Source organism: Psammomys obesus, unplaced genomic scaffold (assembly GCF_907164565.1).
Source record: "Psammomys obesus unplaced genomic scaffold, mPsaObe1.curated_primary_1811, whole genome shotgun sequence".
In the NCBI taxonomy this organism is placed as follows: domain Eukaryota; kingdom Metazoa; phylum Chordata; class Mammalia; order Rodentia; family Muridae; genus Psammomys; species Psammomys obesus.
Window position 1 is genome coordinate 24017299 of NW_026585895.1, and position 17066 is coordinate 24034364.

Below are 17066 nucleotides of genomic sequence, written 5' to 3' on the forward strand. Positions count from 1 at the left end.
GGCAACAATGGTTGCACATCCCATTTCCACCAATATATTCTTGTTAATAAAAACTGTAGTGAAAAATACCCAAGTCTACAAATCTCGACAATACTCACGGCTCTTTACACAAAGCAAAATGTTTTCAAGCAAATAAGAGAGAAACGAAAGCACAATGAAAGGCAATTCTCTCCTCCAAACTTTTGACTCTATTTAAAAATTTTTCTGGGACCAGGTACTAATTCCCAAATTCATGGTTAGAGTTCTCCAGTTAGTATACCAATAAATAAATAAACAAACAAGCAAACCTGATCTGTTCTCCATCAGGCCTTAAAAGCCCTGGTTACATGAACCCTTTGTTTTGGTATTTCAAAAATGCACACAAAATGGATCTGGGCAATGACAGAAGAGCCAAAGTCTGAAATCAATGCATTCTTCTTCAAACCAGGACAAGTTCAGCTCTAGAAATAGCCAAGGGCTGCATTCCTGCAAGGCCAGTGCAAAGGTGGAACTTCTGTCCTGAAGAAATTCCTGCTTGCTCCGGAGGCGCCCTCTCTAACTGAGCCTCATCTTCACCCAGGCAGCAGGACAGCCCTAACTAGAACGGCAGCATTATTACTCTTCCGACCATACAGATATTGAGGTCTATTAGAGAAAGCCAGCCAATGCAAACTCCATCCTAGAATCTCCCTCTCTTAGGTACTTTCCTTAACTTCATTGTATTCATACACCTGCTCTGACCAGCAGGCTGGGATAGCCTGAATTATCAGACTTTTTCCCAAACCAATCCCTGCATGTTTTCTCATCAACAGATATTTCTGAAGGAGCAAGATGTTACCATCTGTAATTCTTGCACTTCCAAAAAAAAAAAAAAATTGTGTGTGTATATATAAATGAGTATATACATATGCTCATTGTGGGGCTGGAGAGATGGTTCAATGGTTAATAAAGAGCGCTTGCTGCTCTTGCAGAGGACCTGAACTTGGTCCCCAGCACACACACAGAAGGCATCTTACAACTGCCTATAACTACAGCTCCAGGTGATCCAATTCCCTCTTTTGGTTTCAATAGGTAGCCACATATACATATACACACACACACACACATACACACACACACACACACACACACACACACACACACTAAAATTAAAGACCATCTTTTTTTATGAAGTTAGCAAATTGAATAGTCTTGTTCAAACGCAAAACCCTGATCAAGGGGGAAACTGGCTCTGGGTCTCTAGGGTCAGCAATTGCAGAAATGGGGTTATAGCCAGGCTTTTCCAATAAAAGAAGAACCACTGAGCTCAAGTACCCCAGATTGGGCACCACGTGCATACTCTGAACTAAAGGCAAATGAAAGGCCTCACAGCAAAGCGCCGACCATCTGCCCTCCTTCCTTTGCTTTCCAATCTTTCTCAAAGTCAATCAGCTGATGCCAGAATTCTCTTTCCTGAGTGGGTCACAGAAACTAGAAACCCTCCTCCTTAAAACAGGCTATAAAGTCTGGCATCACCCCTAAGTTTTCCTACCTTCCTATGACCAAGCTGGCCATAAAGGAAGTCTACAGCTTGCTTTGTCTCAATGTCTGGAACATACATGTTCCAGCGGGTCCCACACACCTGGAGCTAGGAGGGAGGAATTCTACACACAGAGCCCAAGAGTGATGTGAACAGAAAGGCCTCCTTGGGGCTCCTCCTCGTCTGTTTCCAGAAGGCTAGACCCTATTGTCCAACCTCAGCTCTGCAGTTCATCTTCAACTTGAAGCATAAAAATGGACGGTTCTCCCTGGGGTAGGAGGTTTGCAATTCTAAAGGACCTTACGACACAGAACTTTCTATTTTTCTCTTGTACTAGCAATTGCGATTTTTTTTCACTCTACAGGTACTTCTAAGTATCTGCTGTGTACCAACCATAAGGGACAAACTCAAGTACAGTAGATGAAGAGAAAGACAGCAATGTGGACAGCCACGTTGGGAAGCTTCACGAGCTTTCACCTCTATGTCTCCATGAGGAGGAAATGAAGTGAGAAAGGTACGTGAGGCTCAGAACAGCCCTGTGAAGCAGTGGAAAAGAAGCATGAAGAGCTCTGGTCACCCAGCATAGAGAGAAGAGCAGGCCAGCGACCAAATGATGGAACCACAGCTCCTTCCTGCCTTGGAATACCTACAGCACAGGGGCTGAGCATCACGTGAGAACCCCTCGTCGCACAGTCGGCTCCCAGCCCGCGTGTGCCGTCAAACTGCAACAGAGAACCAGAAGACAAGACAGCCACAGAGAAAAGCAAAATGCCCTAAGAACAAGCCAATGAGAAACTTGAAGAGAACCTGGCCGTTTTAAAGGGGATTTTTAAATTTTTGATCTGTAACCACTCCAAATGACAGTTAAAACCTATGGGACTGGTCAAGATGGACCTAGAACTTGACTCTAGAACTGACTTGAACACAGCTTTGCGCCCTGAGTAGCTTCCTTCAAAATCTTCAATAAGTGAGAAAGAGGGAGATAGAAAGGATAGAGAGAGCAAGCAGAACCCCCCCCCCCAAAAAAAAAGATAGTTTTAACATTTAGAGATCCAACCACAGCGGTCTTGGAGAATACCAAAGTCAACATGGGGTCCCAGTGGCCATGAAACCAAAAGCTCCAGGAGACATCCTGGGGCTTAAATGGGAACCACAGTCTTGAACAAGGTCTGGAGGATAGAACATAGGACCTGGGCCACACGAGTCTTCCCTAGAGACCAAACTCCCAACCCTCCTCAGATCAGTTCCCTGTAAACCATCTCTAAGAGTCATTCTTGCTCTCTGCCTTTCCAGTAGCTTTTCCACTTTTGATGGAAAAGGCTACAATCTCCAGGTAACACCAGCTGCCTTGCTGACATGTGACAGTCGACTCTGAATGAAGAAGAGCCCCACATACATGTGAGAGGGCCATTCCCCCTTTCGCTGGCTGAAGAGAAGGCTGGTTTCTGACGCCCTGGACTGGCGAGGTTCAGGTCACTACCACCAGTAGGTGCTGCAATTTTTAAGAAATTATTTCTTGTCCACGGTCCCACTAGTTGACAAACGGTCACATCACCATTTTTAAAAAGTGCCTCAGAGGGAGGCCGTGGTGTGGGTGATAAGCTTTTAGTATGAAAAGGGAAGAGACCTTGAAGACATTCTTCAAAAAGTGTTAAAAGGCACTCAATCAATCAACACCAGCTGGATGAAGGCCGGTATTAGAAATCCAAAGAAATTAAATTTTTTTTAAATGGCACTGCATCTGGCCTCAGAGTGAAGAAGGTCAGACAACTTCAAAGATGCCCCCATGAAAGGCGGCTATTCATTACAGAAAAATCTCTTGCTTATGTAGCTGACAGAGGAATCTTTCACTTAATGCCCCAGAATAAAAGACCTCAAAAATCCCTCTTCCCCTTCATTAGGAACTGGCAATGACTAACAGTTATAAACTCCACATGCCCTAATTTTATTAGGAAGGGAGACGGCTTTGCTTCGTTTTTCCATTTAATTGTACTGTGTTTTATGTTACGTGTATGTTATGTCTGTGGGTGTTTTGCCTGCGTGTGTATGCCTAGTGCCTGTAGAGACCAGAAGAGGGTGTTGAATCTCCTGGAACTGGGAACTGTCATGTGGGTGCTGGGAATTGAACATCGTCCGCTGGAAGAGTGGACGGTCCTCTTAACCACTGAGCCACCTCTCTAGTCCTGGGGACTGGAGTTCTTAATGCCCCAATGTGCTTGGGGGGTTCTGTTTGTTTCTTTTTTCTTTCTTTCTTTCTTTTTTAATTTTTTGAGACAGGGTCTCTCTGTGTAGCCCTGGATATCCTAGAGCTTGCTTTGTAGATGAAGATGGACTCAATAAAGGCATGTGCCACCAGCATGATTTTGTGTTTTTTTCCAACCTCTCCCAAGGTGATTCCAGTATGCAGACGGCAACACTTGCCACACCCGCTGGGCTCTGCCTTGCATGTGTGTCGTCACTTCACCTTCAAACTATCCTTTGAGAAAAGCACTATCAACCTCCACTCTGTGGAAGCACAGGCAGGCACAGGACCCCCAGCGTCGCAGAGCTGACACAGCCTTGTTTGTTGCCTGTCTGGGAACCAGACTGCCTCCATTAGCTCCAGGCCCTGGCCCTGCAGTCTCATGTGCCTTGATGAACAAGTAAAACACAGGACAAGTTGTTAAAACAAAGAAAACATTGGCCAAGGGAATTGTAAAGGAGAAAGAGGAAGCAGCATCCTATGCCTCGAATCTATCCTGAAAGAGAAGCTGCCTCCACTGAGGTACCTGCTGTCCGGTCCCTCAGACTGTCCAGGCATCCAACCCAGAATTCATTCCAACTAGCGCTGTGAAGTGCAGACCCTATGCCATAGGCTACAGGTGCAAGACACAGAGTTCACTTGCACACCCAGGGCAAACACTGAGAGGCACGCCAGAGTGCCACTGAGGAAGGCTATCTGGTCAACAGAGAGAGAATTCCAGGGCAACCGGAGCTACACAGAGAAACCCTGTCTCGAAAAACAAGCTGATAATAATAATAATAATAATAATAATAATAATAATAATAATAATAATAATAGAAACATTTTAAAAAAAGCAGTTTTAAGGGAGACCACCACCAGAGCTGGAGAGATCATACATACAGACATTCAAGATGACTATTCCCTAACTGACCCCCAATAGCTCCCAAAGAGAATAACAGAACTCCAGAGGATGAAGTCAAATTCAAGCTGTGTCAAGAAACAAAGGCCAAAGATACTAAAGCATCTTTTTTAATACCATGAAATCCATTAACAAATTATTTAACAAACCCAGTCTTAAAGTGAGATGAGAAAGAGGCGAAGGTAACAGCCACGATGAGAATTTCTAACTTCTGGGTGCCGCAGGCTAGTTCAGCAATCTGGACCCTCTACTAGAATAGTAAGTAGAAAACACGATTACAAAGCAACCTAATTACATGGCAGCACAGTTGTCAAAAGTATTTAAAAAAGCAACAGGAGCACTAATATGTCCTTAACACTTAAATAAGAGTAGAAAATCTGAAGAGCGGCAGTAGTGGCGCACACCGTTGGTCCCAACACTTGGGAGACAGAGGCAGGCAGATCTCTGAGTTCGGAGTAGGCCTGCTCTACAGAGCGAGTTCCAGGACAGTCAGAGCTATAGAGAGAAACCTTGTCTCGAAAAACAAACAAAACAACAACAAGAAGAGTAGAAAGTCCGATAAATTTGGCAGTTTTTTAAAAAAATAATTGAAAACAATGATCTGATCTGCATCTGGCAGTGTCGTCAAATATCTATAACTTCTATGTTTCAAAATCCTCCAGTTTTGTTGCTGGCTTTTCTGACTGAACCAGAGGCAAGGAGCTGGTAAAATAATGTCCACAGCTCCAGCCACTCAAATTGTGTTTATCCAGTAACTCCAAAGCGTCCAGAAACAAAAAGCTTTGCCAGAAGCTTAGATACTTAAAATTAAACAAACGGTAACTCAGCTTTATCCCACTGAAGAAATCAGTGAAATCCAGAAAATTAAACAGTAATCTTCTATAGGCACACACAAGTGGCTGGACAGTTCTCATCGGCATCACTGCTAGCAATCAAATGACAGCTCATGACTAGTCTTCCAGTAGTGTACAAGGTCTATACACCAAAATTCTCATCACCAGCAAATCACTAACTCCACTGCACTCGTGCAGCCTGGACTGCAGGAGAAAGACGGCCATTTATATAGCAAGAGAACGTGCAAACACAGGAGTTCCCACGTGGGTCGAGAGTACTTCTTCAAGAGTACTTTATATGCACTGTTGGCTTTACTGGTCCTATTTGCCTACTGTTTGGGAAGGGGGTGGTGGGGACAGGGATCTCTCCACAGAACTCTGCTAACCTCAACTCTGGGTAGACCAGACTGACCCTGAATCTGCAGCAATCCACCTGCCTCTGCCTTCTGAATTACTGGAGTGCACCAGCACACTGGCTTGTCCCATTGGTTCTCCAAAGTATTTACGGTCTGGCAACACCAGCCTTTCAGTGAGCTCCACTGGGCTTCCCGGGAAGGGCGTTACCCGAGGCTTGCCTCTCCTGCCCAGCTGCACACCCTGAAGCCGGAGATCCCCATAGAGAGACAGCGATGATCCAGCGTCTAACTTTCACGCACTCGCACTGGGCAGCTCTGACTTCTCACGTTCTCGGGTAACCGAGAAGCCTTTTGTTTCTGAGACTTGAACTACAGCAGCAGCTGCTGGAGCACTGTGCTTTTCCTAGATTAATAAAATTACCTAAGTCTGGGGGCCCAGTGTCAGCTGTGGAGTGGCCAAACTTTCCAGAAAAGATAGCAAGCCTTGGGCTATGCTAGAAATGCTGACTTCAAAATAACTGGGAAGTCAAATCCAATTCAACAGTAAAAGCCACCCCAACTAAGTTTGAAGCAAACAATAACTTCTGTGTGTGTGGAGATAGCAAACATTATTTTCAGGAGTCCCGTAAAAATCTTAATCGAGCCTATGAATTTGGGGGCTAGGGCTGTAGCTTAGTTGGTAAAGTGCTTGCTGAGCATGCACAAAGTCCTGGGTTCGATCCCCAGCACTGGACAAACAGGGTGGAGGGCACCAGCCTGATCCCAGCACTAGGGACATGAGTGAGGGTGAATCAGAAGTTTGAGGTTATCCTAGGCAACACAGGGAGTTACAGAACAGCCTGGGCTACAGGAGACTGTCTCAAAAAATAAACAAATAAAATTAAAAATAAAAACAACAAATCCATGCAATTCAAGCTTTAAATCTAAAGGCATGTCCCATTCCACATACATATGTTTTTGGTTTGGTTTGGTTTCTTGAAACTCAGTGAATGGTTCAATCAAAGCCCTTAGCAAGTCTGCACTGAAACTTTTGATCACAGATTCTGTCACCATCTCTCTCAACGTGTATGAGCGGTATCCTTCGCCTCAGGAACAAGATGCGCATTGCGACTGAGCACTGTGTGAACACGAACACACAAAAGCGTGCGCACATGTACACACACCATGTTGAATGTGGAGGTTGTGATATCCAGGAGCCCCAAAATCAGGATGTTCCACACACATTTCTCATACATACAGAACAGAGCTGCTTCCTAAGTGTCAGTGTGAGGTCCACATGCCCTGCTTTAAGGGAAGAGCCCAAGTAGAGCCCAGTGGAAAATAGGACACGTGTTTCTTGACTGTCTGAATTGGGGACCACCAATCTGAGGTTGTTCTACTTATAATGAAGATGCTGCGCACATGTACTTGGTTTTCAGACTCTCTGGTACAGCAAAAGATGTCTGCAACAAAGCCTGGGTAGAGAATAAACTTGGTGCAGTAAAAACGTTTCAAACCAAACCCTTTCTGCCTGCTCGTAACCCTCATGAAGTTCATCTTTCAAGCTTTTGATAATTCCTTGGAAAGCATGAAATAACATTCGTCTCCTGTAGGGATGCCTTACAGACCCTCACATAACCATCCCCTACTGGTACCATAAAGCTGTTAGACACAGCCTTAGAAATAGCAGCCATGAGCACAGACAGCACCTTCCGTTCTCACCCTGAAGCTGAGGCAGGAGCTGTAGTTACTCTCCAGACAAATGGGGGAAGTGGAGTCAGGACCTCAGCAGCCTGCTCCAGGTCATACCTTTCCTCCACCCCCTCGTTCCCTCTCTCCTGGGGACAGGTCGCCTTCTAGAACACTGCCTTGCACAAGGCCTTAGATGGAGAGGTAAGTGGCATGCACATGACGTCTGCACGGAGGCTAAAGATAGCATCACTGCAAAACCACAGAGCTGTTCCTGTGACCTCTGTCATCATAAACCTACATCGCATGAAATCTGAAACACATTACCTGGACGGTAAGCTACGTGCCATGACCCCAAACAGCCAGCAGTCTCGCTCTCAGCGTTCTCCTGTGTCCCTTTACTGAACCACGCTGCCTCTGTGTGACAGCTCACAAATCTGTTTCTCCATTGTAATGCTGCCACCTCAACCACGCTCCATGGCCAATTAGCTGACACCAACTCTGGCCACGCCATCGCAGCATATCCCAAACTAACCCCTTTCTCGTCCCACACCTCCTGACCCACTCCCTGGGAGCCAGGTTCCTGCTCAGAGTTTCAGTTGTGTTGTCCACCAGACTCAAAACCTCCATGTCTTCAAGACCTCATGAAGGGTCTGCTAAACAGCCAGGACCTCCGTCCTCAATTCTAGTCCTCCTCACTCACCCCACCTCTCTCTAAAGGTCCTTCCTTCCCCACCTCCCACCCCCCAAAGCCTCCAGGCTGTTTTTGCTAGCTTTAGGCTAATGAGTGTGTCAGAATCACCTGGAGGTTCTGCCCAGCTGGGACACAGCCCAAGAGGGTCTGCTTCCTGTGTCTGGGCGAGGTTGAGTCTCCGTACTGTAACGATCCCAAGCTGAGCAAGATGCTGAGCTTCTCCGGGTCCCCTGAGGACCACTGTTGCAGACACTCCTCCCTCCTCTCCCTGTCACTTAAATCCCCCCATCACTTCATCACAGGCCAGGGCAGCCCTTCCTAAGTCTGAACTTTTAACTTTCTAATAACTGCGTTGGCTCTTACCAAGGGCCTACTGAGACCCTGAGGCAAACGCTCTGTCAAAACTACCGACCAAGTAGGCGGCATCACACCCGAGTTTATAGGACAGTTTCTGTAGCACAGACTTTAAAAGTTAATTTCGAAATCACAAGCTGGGGCCCTTCTCTTAGTAAAGCATTTTTACCAAAAGATAATGGAAGGGGGGAAGGGAATCTGAGGGGAAATATATATACATTATGTCCTCAGAATAATGGGGGAGTGAAAGTTAACAGCAAGTAGGACTCACTTTGGTGTATCAAAAACAGAAGAAAACGTAAGTGGATTTGGCTTGGACGCGCCTGCCTGACCCTGCCTGGCCTGAGTTTGTAAAGCATGCCTTATTCAGGTCTAAGAACAGCTTTTCTAGGTATTGACAGCAGAAACCAGCTTTCTGTATGCTGTCTGTATTAACAAGGTCCTTACGGAGGTCTTTCCCGCCTGCATTTCCTACACAGGACTGTTCCAATCATCGTGAGTGCCAAAAATCTGGGAGGCTTCATATCTCCACACATTGCCATTTATAAAGAAGAGAGCTTGCCTGTTGGCCAACTACCAGCTCCCAAAAACTGCCCTTGGGCTTCAAGGTACTTTCCCTCAAGCCATTTAATTGTCATGAAAACCCTGTGAGGAAGAAAAGCCTGGTCTCATGCCACCCCGTTCCTATACAGCTATGAAGGCCAAGCTGGAATCTAGAAGAGGCCACAGGCAGCACAGATAAGTTTTCCCAAAGTCACATCTCTATCTGTTCTGACTTGCTATAACAAAACACCTGAGACAATAACTTACAGAGGAAAGAAGTGTATTGAGTTCAGAGTTCAGAAAGCCAGAGGGCCATAAGGTGTGGCAGCATCCAGGGAGCCAGAGCAGAAGGACAAGCCGACAAGTGTCCAATTTATAACACCTTCCTGTGGAACAGAAACCCATTGAAAAGGCCCGCATTGACCGTTTTTTACAATGTAGTCATTAAACTTCCTATCGCCTGCCAACACTGTTACACGGAGACCATGTTTCCGCACCATTTCGGAGGAGTATGAACCACGCCACACCAACTTCAGAAGAAAAGAAGATATACCTGGGCAGATGAAAACATGAGTGACAATTAGCTGCCACCTCAAACTCCATTTACCTGACAGATGTCTAAAACACTGGCGTTATGGGAACAAAGCAAGCTAGCCTGGGTGGATGCCAAATGCTGTGGCTTTGGAGTTTGAGAGAGGGTGACCCACAGGCTTGACTCCCAAATCCCAATGTAAACTACACTTTATGTGCTGTGATCCTGTGTCTATGCCCAAAGTCTCTCTGAACCCTGAATTCCTCTTACAACATGTTATGAAACAGGAATACTCTCTGACAAGTGCCGCCATTAACTGTGTCCAGTAGGAAATATGACCAGAAATGTTCTCAGCTGGCTCGCTTCGACTCTACAGATTTGCCTACATGTTCTGACGCCTGGAACAGCGAAGTGCTGGCGAATGACTTTACAGGTTTTTTCAGCCAGGTGTGGTGGTGCATGCTTGCTATCTCCGAACACACGAGGCTACAGCAGGAGGACTGCTGTGAGTCTGAGGCCAGCCTGAGCTAAATAATGACGATGAGGTCAGCCAGAGCTACGTAACCTACGTATCAGGGCTAACATCATCCTTTTTTTTTTTTATTTACAATATTAACAATGATAGAACTTAATTACTAGACAAACCAACGGGCTGGCTGAAGAGGAGGAGTCACAAATTTCTGGCTTTGGTGACAGGGTCACTGTACAGCCAACCACCAAAATGCAAAAGTTGGTAGATGCATGGGGTGAGGGATTTGGAGTGGGACAGGAAGCAAGAGATAATTAGAGAGGAAATGAGTTCAGTTTAGATATCCTGAGTTGAAAGTACCCATGAGTCACCCAAGGAGTAGAGTCCAAAAGATCGAGATGAGGGTGAGCTCAGAGAGACTTACGGGGTGCGGTGGGGGAGTAACCAGTGGGTGGTGGCAAACCTGGGAGGATTGAGATTCCCTAGAAAGGGGAGCTGAGCAGAAAAAAAGGAAACCACCAAGGATGAACCTGAACCAGGAAACATGAGCCTAGAAGGGCCGACGGGGAGGAAAAACAGTCACTGCGCGCAAAGGAGCCAGCCTCCAAGGAGAGGTGGTCATGAGCACCCCAGACAAGTCCTTCAGTAGTGACCACAGAGGCCTCCCTGTCAGGAGCCCTGTGTGACCTCAACAAGAGAAGCTTCTGCTGAGGCAATGAAAACCAGATGACAGGCCAGCTGTGAGGTCCCACCTAAACCATGAAATTCTCTAACTTCAAAAGTGAAGTTCACCATTCCCCCAAACCTAACATTAACAAAACTTCAAATATTAATGGGCTGCAAAGTCTTCTTTCAGATAAGGGGAATTTGTAAAAGGAGAAACATGGCTATAAAAATGGCTGGTAGTGGTGGTGCAAGCCTTCAATCCCAACACTTGGGAGGCAGAGGCAAGCGTATTTAAGCTATCCCACATATCACCACTCTGCCCTCCCAAAACACATAAATAAAAATCAACCTTTTTATTTGCAATATTAATAATGATAGTACTTAACTTCTAGCCAAACCAAGAGGCTGGCTGAGCAGGAGGAGTAACAAATTTCTGGCTTTAGGGCAATCTGGTCTACAGAGTGAATTCCGGGACAGCCAAGGCTACAGAGAGAACCCTGTCTCAAAAGACCAAACCAACCAACCACCGCCCCCACCGCCAAAAAAACCCAAACAAGCAAACAAAAACATAAAATATAGGGCCAAGGAGAGATGATTAGGAGAAGGTACCTGCCACCAACGCTAAGAACCAGGCTTTCATCCCTGGAATCCACACAGTAGGGACACAACCAACTCTCACAAAGCTGCCCTCTGATCTCCTCCACAGGTATGAGCACACACACACAAATGTAATTTAAAGAAAACAAACATGCCACATGCTCTCTGCTGGCAAGCTCTTCTCTACTTCCTGAAGCTCACCCCAGAGAAGAAGGAGGAGGAGGAAGAATGGGAGGAGGAAGAAGGGGAGGAGGAAGAAGGGGAGGAGGAAGAAGGGGGGGAGGAGGAGGAGGAGGAGGAGGAGGAGGAGGAGGAGGAGGAGGAGGAGAAGAAGAAGAAGAAGAAGAAGAAGAAGAAGAAGAAGAAGAAGAAGAATCATCGTCATCAGCTAATTCTCTGGCACACTAAACTAAGGGTAATACACTTCAATCACCATCTCAATGTGACCCGAGGACTGAGTGACTGCAGTGAGGGACTCCATTCCAATGCACAAATGTCTGGAAGAATTCTACCCAAGCAGATTTCCACCTGGATTTCTAAATGAGCCAAACTTTTGCTGAATTTAGCAAATCACTCGTCAGTGTTATTTTTCACATTCTGTGTGCAGTTAAAATTGTAGAAAACATTGTTCCCCTGCAATTTAAGGTTAGAGATTGTGAAACAGTTCATCCACGTATACTGTGGCAGAAGGGAATGTTGGCTTGGCAGAACTAAGTGGTTAAACTAGTTAGTGAGGTTCAAAATAATACCCTCAAACAGCTGCTCAGGGTAAGGAGGTGTTTTTCTGTTTTCAACTGAACACCCACAGGAGTACTTTTTAAAAAGTTAAATATCTCAAGTATTAACATAGCAAAGGGAGGGTTTAACTATTTAAAAATTCTAAGATATGTTACCTTAAAAAAACAAAACAAAACAAATACCACATATTCTCTGTAGACACCACTGTATCGAAACAGGTGATCAAATGTGACCTGACATGTGACTACCCACCTCAACCATGACAAGCATTTATCGATCACCTGTTATTAGGTTTTAAAATAAAAAATGTAGCAGGGTTGCATCCTAGCCCAATCCCTAACAGTGCACCTGGGCTGATTCCCAGAATTCCATTTTTAACCTTCACAGGAGACTCTAATCCGAACTGCCTGCCACACTCCTGTTGAGAAGATCTGCCTTTTGGCAAGACTCCCAAAATCAGGGGGCAAGGGCAGCCACTGTTCCTCATGGCTAAGCAGGGCATGATAGAAAGGTGAGTGCAGAAAAAGAAATGCCACTGGCAAGCCACTCGGGGAAGGTGGCAGAGTGCAGATCACAGGGACCTATGAAGACCAGGTTTTAGAGGAGCTTTAACCTTGGTTGGGCCTCAGGCCCTCTGGAGAAGTATCACCAATAACCCACAGAGAGAAATGTAGGTCAGAGGCTGTGCTGTCTCTGTCCCACCACCCCTGGTGAACGCTCTGTGGAGGCCCATGCTTCTGAGCCTAGCTAACGGTGCTCTAAGCTGTACTCAACCAGCATCAGCCTGGGGACTCACTCCTCGTCAGATCACGCTCCTTCAGGGAAGGGATACTCCAAGCCCACTGCCAGCTTTGCAATGGAGGTAAGAAATGTAAGAAGGGTAAGCAGAGGAGCTACTGAGAGGGCTCAAAAACTTAAGACCTGAGTTCAATCCCAGAACCCACTCGCTGGAAGAAAAACAACTCCTGCAAGCTGTCCTCTGGTGTACAAGCACACACCCAGAAAAATAAAAAGACTTTTTTGAAAACAGGGGAATGGATCTTCCTTTCTTTCACTTTTTTCTTTCCTTCCTTTTTCTCATGTAGCCCAATAGTTAGTTGTTTATTATGTATACAGTGTTCTGCCTGCATATACGCCTGCAGGCCAGAACGCGGGCACCAGATCTCATTATAGGTGGTTGTGAACAACCATGTAGCTGCTGGGAATTGAACTCAGGATCTTTGGAAGAGCAGCCAGAGCTCTTAACCTCTGAACCATCTCTCCAGCCCCTGAACTTTATATTTTACAATAGCACCTAACTGTGTAGCACACTAACTGTCCTGGAACTTACTGTGTAGACCAGGCTGGCCCTGAACTCAGTAATCCACCTGTCTCTGCAGCCTGAGTGCTGGGATCAAAGGCATTTGCTACCACGTCTGTTTATTCCAGGACCAAACCCAGGGCTCTGTACATGCTGGGCAAGCATTCTACAAACTAAGCTACATTCCCAGCCATGAGGTAGGCATTTGTTCCACAATTTACAGTAAGACTAGAGTACAGGAAAAGTACAGGTTTAAGGCCCCCCCCCCCGAAGTTCCTAAAACCACACACCTAGAAAATCCTCCTCGAAGCCCAGCGTGATGCAAGCAGTGAGCATGTGTAGTCTGTAGAGTGGGCAGGAGATGTGCCAGCTTCAACTGATATGACCCCAAAAAGCCAGCCGAGGAGGAGGGTTTGCGCAGGAAGGCTGTAAACATTCCCTTACTTGCCACCTGGGAGGCAGAAGTCAGCTCGTAATTAAACCTGACTAAGTTTTCTTGGGGAACCAGGGGCAGGAGGAATGACAGTTGAAAAAGAGACAGTCAATCTAAGTTTATTAAAAATCTAAAGGCAGACACAGCAGTGTGTGCAGGTAGTCCCAGCCACTCTGGACGCCAAAGCAAAGCAAAGGTCGTCTGGGCCCAGGATTCTGAGGCTAGCCAGACACTTCCTTAAAAATGTATGATTGGGCCTGGGGGTGCAACTCGGTAGACTGCTTGCCTGGCCCGCACAAAGCCCTGCATTTGATTCCCAGGTAGAGTGATACATGCCTGCAATCTCAGCATCCTGGTCCAGGCAGAAGGATCAGGAGTCCAGAGTCATCCTGGCACATAGGAGGCCTTGTCTATACACAAACAAATAACCTGAGGCATTTTAATCAGCTGTAGTCTGTGTGCACAAACTGCAAGCCAATAATATATTATAGTAATCAAAATATATTAAATATACTAAATGTTTTAATATTTATTAATATATTAAATGTTTTAATATTTATTAATATATTAAATATTTTCAGTAGAAAAATATTTCTACATGTATTATACATTTTTATATACATATATATTATACTAGGCATATATAGAAAACCAAACGACACCGAAATAAGCGTAAATCAACTGAATTAGAAAGTGTTGAAAGAACGTACTAAAGTCTCTACGGTATTAACAAGAATGTTTTAATAGTGAGACACTGATTTTTTTTTAAAAAAAAGTTTTTATTAAAATATGCTTTATTTCCTAAGCCATCAAAAATGTCAGGATCTGTGTGCATTACCGTGTGTCCCCCCCTCCCTCTCACTCGCCTCACCCCAGACCTCTGCCTGCGACAGAGAGTGACTGTCTCTCTCCTTCAGGGCTCCTGGAAAGTTCCTCCAGAGGCTGTCGCAGAGGCCTGGCAGAACCCGCCCGAGAACGCAAGCTCGCTTCCACCTCTCCAGGTGGACTGACCGCCCGGTCCGCGCGGAGTGTGGTGGGGTTTACGGTAGCCGCGGGGCCCTGCGTCCCCCTCACCTGTCTCTCCTTCCCACGTTTCTCACCTCAGTCACAAACCCCCGCTTGCCTGGGGACTCCTGAGCGTATAGGGCTCGGCTAGGTGCCTTCGCTCTCTTGCTTTTCCTCATTCCCAACAGCCTTTCTCCCACTGGGACCATCAGTCATCCCGCATGCCTGTCCCACCCCCACAACGCTTCCTCGGTACCAAAGAAACGCCTACACCACCTGCACACCACCGTCACCACCCCGCCTGTGCCAGCATCACTCCCATTCTGCCCGGACCATTGCTGGTGAGGCTGGCCACCGCTGACTTTTTCCTTGTTGTTACACCAGGAAAAAGCCTTATTCCCAAGCGTGCCTTCCACACTCACGAACACCGACAGCCAGGCTCTGGCCCGAGCTAGCACTCTTCTACAGCCGGGCTGCCGGGCTGCACTGCCAATAGGGACAGGCCCGCGTGTAGTCACGATCGGGGCCAACAAAATCACCCTGGCTGGGCACAGAGGACTGACGGGTTTGTGCACGGAGAGGCTTTCCTCCCTCTTTAAATTGGTTTAATGAGGAGCTGGAAACCATGCGCTGCCCCCGTGTCCACCAGGGCTTCAAAGATGAGAAGGGCCCACAGGGGAGGAAACCGGGCAGGGATCTGGGGAAGGTCCAGCCTCCTCCACCCACCTCACTGGGACCTCACTTACGCGAACACAAGAACACTCCCATACCAAATACTTAACGTCGCCTCAAAAAGGCCTCGAAAATGCTCGCAGTGGGCAAATGTCCGAGCTTCTGGGCATCCCAGCCGCTCCTCCACCAGGCAGGGCCTCCTCCCCTGCAGGACAGCACCACCTGGTGCACAACTTGTGTGTCCAGGCGTCCTGGCGTGGGCGCCTCCCCCATCACCTGACCATTTACGGGGCTCAGACCGGAGTTTCCCAGCTTGCTGCAGGCCCTCTGCGCAGAAGAGAAGGCGCGCTTCCCGTGTGTCCTCCACCCCCGGCGGACAGAGGGTTCCACAGCAGGGAGACCATGGGCCTGAGGCCCTCAGTCACGTGCACCCTTCCAATTAGACCCGCCACAGGGTACGTACACCGCACACTTGTTCTGTGGCCTCTGCCCCACCAAGAGCAACCCGCCTGCACCACTGCTTCCGGCAAGGCCAGGGAAAACATCCTTTCTGAATTTGAGACTACAACAACGGCAGCCGTGGAAATTACAGAGGCCAGAGGGGAAGGAGCTTCCTTCAAGGAGACGGACGGTTCCTACAGCCTGTTTTTGTGGCGACGGGATCACAGGGAGCGGATTCTACACGGTCCTACATGGGTCTTAAGGCTCTCCGCTGTAATTACGGTAAGGAAAAAGAGGCCCAGGGGCCCAGAGCAGCTCTGAGCGGTACTTGAGACGTTATAACCACGCGCAGACTCAAACAAAAAACTACACCTGGAGATTTCTATCCCTCAGAACAAATTTTAGATTAGCAAAAAAAAAAAAAAAAAAAAAAAGAAGAAGAAGAAAAAAAACACGAAGAAGGAGCTCTTTACTAATCTGTTTCACATCCTCTCCATTCAAAAATCTTTTCAGTACACAGAACAGTACTCATAACCAATAAAGTTTTATTAAATGAGAATATCATACAATATTCCCATATAAAAAAACACGGTTTGATAAAATGCATCAGTTTATGAGACATGAAACTTAAGTCTACAGAGACTGAGGACTCTAACCACCCTTTGAGGTTTCAGATCTAACTTCCCACTGGCTTCCATTTTTGCTTGCTTTTACTTTGGTTTTTCAGGACAGCATCCCTAGCTGCCCTAATGTGTACTGTGTAGACCACCTCACTGACCTGAGTCAGCGACCCTCCTGTCTTTGTCCCTCAAGTGCTTGAATTATAAACACAGTCTCCAACACCCAGCTTTCCAACTAGCTCCTTAAAACACAAGGATGACCAGAAGGTACATGCTTGTGATCTAGCACTGAGAAGGAGGCTGAGGAAAGGAAAGAAGAGCAGGTGGTCAGGGCCTGACTGGACCACACACAGTGAGTGTGAGGCTAGCCCCCGGAAGGCTCGCCTCAAGACCCAGTCCCAAAAGAAAAAGTAGAAGCTGGGCTGGCAAGATGGCTCCAGGGTTAAAGGTGCTTTTATGGCACAATCTGGAAACATAAATTTGATCCCTGGAAGCCACGTGGAA

The 17066-nt window shown here is 46.7% G+C and overlaps 1 protein-coding gene across 4 annotated transcripts in view; it reads right to left on the reverse strand.

Annotated features, from left to right (window-relative positions):
• Nucleotides 1–17066, reverse strand: part of Tanc1 (tetratricopeptide repeat, ankyrin repeat and coiled-coil containing 1) — a 226749-nt gene that overhangs the window by 147200 nt on the left and 62483 nt on the right. The window contains exon 1 of one of the 4 annotated variants that reach the window (XM_055600205.1): nt 11366–11475. The exons of the other annotated variants lie outside the window; for them this stretch is intronic. The gene's annotated coding sequence lies outside the window, so the exon portion shown is untranslated. Of the gene's footprint in view, nt 1–11365; nt 11476–17066 lie in introns of those variants that run through there. 4 annotated transcript variants of the gene reach the window in all.